We start from the raw sequence: 9,093 nt of genomic DNA, 5'->3' as shown, positions 1-9,093 counted from the left end.
AAATGAAACATCTCCACTTGCTTGAGTATAAGTATTTCAAATGTAACATATCCAAAAGAGAACTCTTGAATCTGTGCTCTTCCCCTGCCCAGATCTGTGACTCAGAAGATTCACTTCCTATCTCGTTGCACAGACCAGAAACACAGGAATCATTTCGATTCTTCTTTCTTTGCCACACATACACAAATTATCAGCAAGATTTGTCTATTTTATCCCCAAAATAGCTCTTGTATTTGTTCATTTTTCTCTGTCTCACTGCCACCATGCCAGTTCAGAACACTGTCACCCTCTATGTAGACAGCTGCCTCCTAACTGGTCTTCCTGCTTCCAGTCTTACCTATCTCTAGTCCCCTCGTTCTCCACACAACAATATGAATCATCTTACCTTATTTAAAAGTCTCTAATGGATCCCCACCACATTTAAGGTTAAATTCAAGATCATTACCTTGGCCTACAGTTCCTAAAGGGCTGGCTCTCGCATACCTGTCTGATCTCATTTTATGCCCCTCACCCCAATCTTGACATCCTCAAGCCATTCTGGCATCTTTACTTTTTTTTTTCCTTTATGGTCTTTGTACATTGCTATTTTATCTGTCTAGAATGCTCTTCCCCTTGTTATTCCCAGGGCTGGCTCTTTCTCACTATTTAGTTTTAGTGTCTCTTCTTCTGAGAAGCCTTCCCTGACTATACAACCCTCCTCGTTTCAGCATCTTTTTTTTCCTTCAAAGCCCTCACTACAATTTTTAAAGGTTTATTTTGTCAATTTACTTATTGTATCTATCTTTCCAGCTAGATTGAAGCTTGAAGACATAGTTATCAAATAAATTGACTAGGGCAGGCGCCATTTCAATTTCATTCACAATGAACTATGCCCAACATTGGGCCTTATATGTAGTAAGCACTCAAATATTTGTTGAAAGAATGAATGAATAAGCATTTAGTGAGAGACTTCTATGTATTAAATTCTGAGCTAATCCAGGGGATTACAATACCCAGATAGCCCAATCTATCACAAGGAAAGTTTTAAACAAATATGAAATAATAATATATAAGCCGTATCATTTGGCTACAATGCAGTTAAATTAGAAATCTATAATCAAAAAGTTTTTAAAGAACTTGGAAACCTAAACACATTCCTTAAGGTTATTAAGAGGAAATTTAATGGAAACAATGTAATATAGCACTTAACAACAATGAAATAAATATATGGAATGTGGTTCAAATGGTACTTGGGGGGGCGGGGGGAAGTCATAGCCTTAAATGTATGTTAAAAATTTAGAAAGATTAAAAGTAAATGAGTTAAATATACAACTCAAGACAATAGGAAAAGAAACCCAAATAAGTAAAAGGAAGAAAATAATAAAAAACCAATTAAATGGAAAACAAGAAAGAATATGGTCAAAAAACCAAAAGTCACTTAAAAGACATAAAATTGTCAAATCTTTATCAAATTGATGAAGAAAACAACAATAGATTAAATTATATTAATAGATAAAGGGATATAAATATGAATGAAGAGATTAAAGACAAAAGAATACTATGAATAATTACATGCTCATAAATTTAAGTGAAATGGACAGTTTTCTTAGAAAATATAAATGACCAACACTGACTCAAGACAAAGCAGAAATATAAGTCCAAAATTAAGGAAACTGAGTCCATATTCCATGCAAAAATAAATCAGCTTTAGATCATTTTACAATGAGTTGTACTAAATTTTCAAAAAACAGAGAATCTTGATTTTCTGTAAACTGTTGTGGAAAATATAAGCAGCAAGATAACAATCCAAATCATTTTATAAGTCTAGTAATAACCTTGATACTGAAACCAGACAAGTAAGTCTGGTTTAATAAAGTATAATAAAGTAAGAACTCAGATGTAAAGAATGAAAGTAAAATATAACCCAGTAAGTATCCAGCTGCATGTGTGTATAAATCAGACCCTCATAATCAAGGAGGGTTTGAGAATGTAAACATGTTTCAACAGGAGAAAATTTGCCTTAATTCTCCACATTAAGAGATTATATAAAATAATAAAGTACAATTTTCCCAATAGATATAGAAGAGACATCATATAAAATTAAACTTATTATGATAAAAATTTTAGAAAACTATAACTTAAAGGAATTGCCTTAAACCCCAATAAAAGATGCTTTACAAAAAAGCTTGTTGTGAACATTTTTATTTGATGGTTAAAAGTAAGAAATACCTCTTTTCAAGTCTAGAATGAAACTTATTCCACATCACCCTAGAGGTCCTACCCAATGCATTATGATAATGAAATGAGGTATGATTGTCAATCCAAGTAAAAAATTGTCATTAATAAATATGTTAACATTTTTAAAAATCCAGGAAACTCTTAGACAAACTATTAGAATTACCACGAGAGGTCAGCAAGTTCTTTGGATGCAAAATCAACACATAAAAAGCAGTAGCAGATAATTATTTTCAAAAACTCATAACCCAACACACATCTTGAGAAAATATTAGACAAACTCAAATTGAGAGACATTCTACAAAATACCAGACTAGCAATCTTTAAAACTGCTAATGTTATGAAAAACAAGGAACTACTAAGAAGCTGTCACAGCTCCGAGTTGCCTAAGGAGACCCAACAACCAAAGGTGCCATGGATGGGGTCTGTGCCAGAGGGAAGGCATTTATGGAAAAATGGGTGAAATCCAAATAAAATCTATAATTGTTTTATACTGATATTAACTTCTTTATTTTGGCAATGTACCAAGGTTACGTAAGATGTTAACATCAGGAAACGGGGTAAGGAATCTTTATACTATCTTTGCAAATTTTCTATAAATCTGAATTATTTTTTAAAAATCCCCACAAAAAAAACCCAAAAGAACTATACCACAGTTGTAACCCAAAAATAACCAATTAGATAAAAAATAGGCAAAAAGACCTCCTAAAGTCAAATAGGACCTTTATAGGAAAAAAAATTACAACATACTGTTGATGGCCATAGAAGACATGAATAAATGGGTGGCATAGACTGTAACCAAAGATAGGAGGCCATGAAAAAAAAACTGAAAACATTTTCAGTTTTCTCTACATTGCTCTATGGATTTAATAAAATGTCAGTCAAAATCCCAGTAGGATAATCAAGTTTGACAAGCTAATCCTAAAAATCATTTGAAGACAGAGGGCTAACAGTAGCCAAAGACACTTGTGAAAAACTAAGTAGGGCAGTTGCCCTTTCAGATATCAAGATAATGTAAAGCTGTAATAATGGGCCAGCGGGACAGACTAGAGTGTTTAGGGACAGGCCCACTCATACACAGAAACATGTCAGGAGAAAAATTAGATCCCTACCAGAGACTATTACAAAAGTAAACATAAAAAAACAAAAACATAAGGCTATTAAAATATCTTTAAGACTTCAGTGTGGGGAGGGATTTCTTAAGGTATAAAAAGCAGAAATCTGAAGGAAAAGATTGTTAAATTTTGCAGCACCAATAATTAACACCCTTCCATGACAAAAGATATTGATGGCATTTCTTTTAACATTGCTTATGGTATGACTTATATTTAGGTGTGACTGGGGGAGGGGACAGGGGGTAAATCCAGCTGGAATATGACATCTTCTTCTCCTTTAAAGATCATCCTGGATGCTGTGTAGAGAATGTTGAAGGGAACTCTTTGCAGTGGAAGCAAGTGGTCAAGTGAGTAGGCTAATATCCAGGAGAAATAATGGTGATTAGGACTGTCATGCAGAGGGAAAACATGGGACAGATTTGGGATGTAGCTTTAATGTACAGTCAGCAGGACTTGCTGATGAATTGGATGTTGGTGGTAAAGAAAAAAGAAGTTGAGAACAATTGTGAGATTTTTGGCCACTGCAATTGGTGCAATTTATAGAAATGGGGAAAAGGGAAATTAATATTTTACTTTGAGTTGCTGATTAGACATCTAGGTAGAGCAGCCAGCTGTAAAGCAGACAGTTTGGATATATGAGACTGGGCTTCTGTGGCAGAGGATTTAAATTGGGGGGCTATTGGCATGTAGGTGGCATTTGAACCATGCACTAAGTGAGACTGCTGCCTAGAGAATGGCTGTTGCTGCGATAGTCCAGTGACTGAGTTTTGAGCATTTAGAGGTTGAACAGAGCAAAAACCAGCTGACACAGGAAAGAGGCCATTGATGTGAGGGGGGAATCAGGACAGTGTAGTATCACCGAAAATAAAATGTCAGTCAAAATTTGTTTGTTATCATTGTTTTAATGAGGATGTTGAATGTTACTGACAGTGGAGTAAGAGTAAGAACACATTTCCTAACCGGGTAGGGAATTGCTGAATTGTTGAGCAATTGTAGAGTTATGACATAGTAGGGAGAGAGAGTGTACTCTAAGGCTTTGGAATCAGTGACAGAAGACCACACTGGCAAGAGGGTATTGGGGGGTGGTAGAGGAGTTAGTAACTGGAGGAGCTCTGAAAGCATTTGGTATCTGATGGGCATGAATGATCCAGGATCCCAGGAGAAGGTTGTATTGAAGATAGAGGCCTTTGAGGAGAAGAGGAAATGGGGTCTATAGAATGTGTTAAAATTACCTGCAAAACTGTAACCAGACATTAGTTAGGATCACCAGGGGAGCTCCAAATATGTCTGTGGGATGCTGAGCATCTACAGTGTTTTACAGCTCCCCAAGTTATCCTGATGTGTAGCCAGATTTGAAAACTTCTGATCTAAGGGTAGTACTAAATTCTAGTGGTGCCCTTAGAATTTCTGTAGAGGCTGCTGAGGAATATGTTTTATAGGTACATAGTAAACACAATGTTTTCATTCAGATTTCATGTTTATGTGGCACTACTGGGTAAATGAGAAGAGACTGGGAAGACTTGAGTTTAACACATGCCTCACCCCAAGCCCGGAGCTTCTTAAGGTAGGAAGCTATTACTGATTTATATTTATACTTACTAAGTATAAATATAAATTTGGGGTATCATATTCTGTATGCCCTTAGGTAACCAGATTTTTGTAATTAACTATCTTACTAATTTTTTCCTGTAAAATTAAAATCATACACTTTTATTGGCCACATAAAATTGCAACATATGGATTTACAAGAATACAATTATTCTGTGGAGTGCATTTTTTCTAATAAAAATGATGCTCCATGAATATGCTTGCATATAATCTTTTGTATATCTCTGCTTATTTCCTTTGCTTTAGTTTCTTAAGAGTAGAATAGTTGGATCAAAGAGTACATTAATGAGCTTTTTATAATTCATTGATTTTACTACTAGAAAAGAAATAACATATTTCTGGCAGGGATATTCAAATAGTATTGACTGGAGAATCCCTCCTTTATCCATCCCCCTTCCCTTTTTCCTAGAGGTAACCAGTTAACAATTTCTTGTATACTTTTCCAGAAGTTTTACCTGCATAGGTGTTCGTCCTTAACAAACAAAACAAATGAAAACACTTACCAGTTCATTTCTACAAACTTCATCACCTTGTGTTTCACTAACTCTATTGAGTCATCGGTCCTTATTAGTCTCCGACAGCTCTACTTCATCATTGTCCCAATATACAGGATTTCCTATTGTCATCTGTCACTCTTGTTCTGTACTACAAGCCATTGCCATGCGAGATTGCTTGTGTAGAACATCCCATGAACAGTACTTGTCCGGGTTTCGGTTTAGTATTTCTTTAAAAGTCGCGTCGGAATTTTTCTCCCTTAGGTCTGTCAGCCATTTGTATTTTCCTGTGAATTGCCAGTTTCCTCCCCTTTTGCCCATTTTTTCTGGTTTGGTTTGTATTTATATTACTGGTTTCCAAGAGCTCTTCGTTTATTAACAAGTGAGCCCAGTGTCTTTTGTTTGTCCCAGGCAGAAAAGTCTCATCTCTCAGTTTCTTGTCTCTGGACTTCAACATACATGTTTTTTGCCCATTGGATTTTCATTTTTTAGACAAATGTGTTTTTTCTTTTTCTTCTGAAGTTTTGCTTTTGGGAGTCGTTAGTGGGTGGGCCTTTCTCCATGTCAGCCCCCTTTTCTTTGTTTGGGGGTCGCACCCCCCCCCCTTTCCCAGACCCCTCTTTGGGGCCCCTGGCGTAGGCTCAGTTGACGTCAACACCCTTGGTCCTGGCGCCAAGCCGTCACCACGGCAACTGCAGCCTGATTGGCAGAGCTCAGGGGCATGGCGAGGTGGGCCCAGGGTGGGCAGTGTGGCTGCTGATTGGCCTGTGCCGGAGCCCCGCCTCTGCGGAGAGTTTCACAAGGAGTCGTGGGCAGAGGCTCGCTGCAGTAGCTCGGGAGCTGTGGAGAAAGAAGTTGGGTTGGAGGAGTGGACATGTCCACCCCGGGCTGGTGGCGCCGCCGGGCGCCGGGGGCCGTGTGGGTACACTAGACAGTGCACGGGCTGTACCTTGGCCGAGCTGTCGAGCCCGGGGCAGTGAAGTGCGGTGAGGTGAGTCTGGCCGCATACCCATGCCTCGGTGTTAGGCGGGGCACGCTGCCGGTGAGGGACCCTGACCAGCAGGCGGCTGGCAGTTGTCGCCTGGTGGGGATCCTTAGCTGGTTAGACACGAGTTGCCGCGCTTGCCGCAGTGGCGCCATCTTACATGGTCGGCCACACTTTTGAGGTGGCCGCGGAGTCGGGGGGCTGCCGCGCCATCTTGCTGGTATGGAGGTGGGGGACAGGGATGGGATTGTCGCGGCTGCTGCAGACTCATGTCACTGATGGCCCGCCTGGGTGGGCGTCGAAGTAGCGGCCAGTTCCTAATGAGCGGAGTCGGTGCGGTTTGGTCTTGGGGTACCCTGCTTTTATGGGCTGGGTCTGGGGGCTGCAGAGCACTCTCCGCATCTCACAGGGTCCTTGATTGGCTTGCTACCCAATGGGCCGCCCTGCATCCTTGTAGTCTTTGGGGGTGTGGCTTGTTTTGCCGCAGTGGCGGTGGGAGGAGTTATGGGCTGCGAGGGGTGGTGTCAGGGGGGGCTTTCGCGCCTATAGGATATTTAATCTGGGCGGTGATGGGCTGTCCCCACCTACCTTGATGCCATCTTTGGTGGGGTGGCTGAGGTGTGCTGGCAGGTGCTGTCCTGATTGGTTTACTGGATTGGGGCAGGGCCGAGGGCTATCGTCACTGCGAGTCACTCGTCTATGACGAGCTTGTTAAGCTCCGCCTGCCTCAGCGCCATCTTTGATGGAGGCGGTTGAGGTTTGCCGCGCAGGCAAGATCTTGGCTGGCTGACCGCAGGGGGCGGGGCCAAAGGCTGTGGTATCTGTGGTGGCCCGGTGTTCTTTGCAGTGATTGAGGCTGTGGGTCCTGCCTACCTCGCACCTTGTTTGGTGGGTGTGTGTCTGCCCGCAGAGGCTTGCAGTGTCAGTGCTACCCTGACTTCTGAGATTGGGCCACGGCTAGTGACCATATTTATCAGCCAGGTCCATGTAGCACCTGTTGAAGCCAGGCACTACGCCTGGAGTTTGCCATAACTTGCCACTGTGGAACTGTTTGTCCTGAGGGACAGGGCTGTAGGATGTCAGTGTGCCTGCTCTTTCTCCTTGGCTAGGTCTGGGGGCTACAGAGGCTCACCCCTTCCCCTGTCGTCTTTCCAGGACTGTTTTCACTCTGAGACGTGTCTGGCTCCATTTTTTGGCAGGAGGGTATTAGGGGACGGGTTGAAGCCAAGGTATATTATGCAGGCGCCATGTCGGCGAGGTTGAGGGATGGAACCACGGTCGGTCTTTGAGGACTGACAGCCCAGCAGGGCCCCGCCCACTCTGCTATATATGTTGGTCAGTAGGTGGCTGCCGACGCTTACTGCGCAGGTGCCGTAGTGAAAGACGGTGGAGCTGCAGGGGCAGGCCTGAGGGAGGGCTGCTGAGCACCGCCCATTCTAGCGCTAGTTTGTTGGCTAACAGGTATCAGCTGAGACTTACTGCGCAGGTGCTATCTTGAGTGACAACATGGCTGGCTGCAAGGGGCCGCTCCAGCGCTTTGTTGTCCAACAGGTAGATGCAGATTTACTGCGCAGGCGCCATTTTGAATAACGGCGGGGCTGGCTTGCAGGGAGTGCGCCGAAGGGAGGGCTGCGTCTCCCAAGTGACTAATGGGGTGTGTAGTCCCATGCCGACTCGAGCGCTGTGTTGGCTGATGGGTGGCCGCCGAGGCTTAATATGCAGGTGTTATTATAAATGATGGTGGACCTTTAGGGGGGCAGGCCTGAGGGAGAGGCTGACGTATTTTGAGTGACTGATGGGTGCCGGGGTGTGTGCATTCCCCAGCCCATCTAGTGCTGTGTTTGTTGGCCAGCAGGTGGCAGATAAGGCTTACTGTGTAGACGCCATCTTGAATGACCGTGGAGCTGCAGGGGGTGGTCACAAGGGATGGGCTATATTGTCTGAGTGACTATCATGTTGGTACAGACCCCTGCGCTCCTAAGCACTATATTGGCGGACAGGTGGCCGGTGAAACTTACTGCGAGGGCACCGTGATGAGTGACAGTGGAGCTGCGGGGGTGGGCCCGAGGGAGGCGCTGTGGAGCTCCGCCCTCTCCAGCACAATGGTGGCCAACAGGTGGCACCCGAGGCCTACTGTGCAAGCGCCATCTTGAATGACAGCGGGGCCAGCTGCAGAGGGTGTGCTCAAGGGGAGGGCTGCCTTGTCCTGAGTGACTGATGGGGCTGAAGAGCCTTGCTTATCTAGCGCTGTGTTTGTTGGTTGGTAGGGGGCCGCAGAGGCTTCCGCACAGGCACCATTTTGAATGGTGGCAGAGGTGCAGGGGGCAGCTCGGTAGGCCAAGGCTTACTGAGTCAGCGCCATTTTGAGTGACAGCAGGGCTGTGGGGGACGGGCTGAGGGGCTTTGGTATCTTGAGGGGCTGCGGGCATACAGCCTGCCTCTGCAGGCTCTTCTGGCTACTGCGCAGTCACCGATCTGGCCGGCCTGGTGCGCTTGCTGCAGTGTCGCCATCTTGGGCGGCCGTGCGACGTGGCAGCCGGCGCTTTGTTTCCTGTGAGGGGAGCCAAAGCCAAATGTTGGAAAATGTGGGGACAAGGTTCAACTGTGCCGTTCTGGGTAAATTAGGAGAAAACCAGGGACTCATAATTTAGGAATTTTAATAGACTGGGAAAGAGCA

At 43.8% G+C, this 9,093-nt stretch overlaps 1 protein-coding gene across 9 annotated transcripts in view; it reads left to right on the top strand.

Moving 5' to 3' along the window:
• Nucleotides 1-6,224: 6,224 nt before the first annotated feature.
• PEG3 (paternally expressed 3) overlaps nt 6,225-9,093 on the top strand; it is a 32,866-nt gene continuing 29,997 nt past the window's right edge. For 5 of the 9 annotated variants that reach the window (XM_019716873.2, XM_074315358.1, XM_074315356.1 and 2 more), the window contains exon 1: nt 6,262-6,422. The gene's annotated coding sequence lies outside the window, so the exon portion shown is untranslated. Of the gene's footprint in view, nt 6,423-9,093 lie in introns of all 9 variants that reach the window. The other 4 variants (XM_074315357.1, XM_019716869.2, XM_074315360.1 and 1 more) reach the window with 4 other exon arrangements.

Source organism: Rhinolophus sinicus, linkage group LG11, assembly GCF_036562045.2.
Source record: "Rhinolophus sinicus isolate RSC01 linkage group LG11, ASM3656204v1, whole genome shotgun sequence".
Lineage (NCBI taxonomy): Eukaryota > Metazoa > Chordata > Mammalia > Chiroptera > Rhinolophidae > Rhinolophus > Rhinolophus sinicus.
This window is presented reverse-complemented; position numbering and strand designations above follow the sequence as displayed.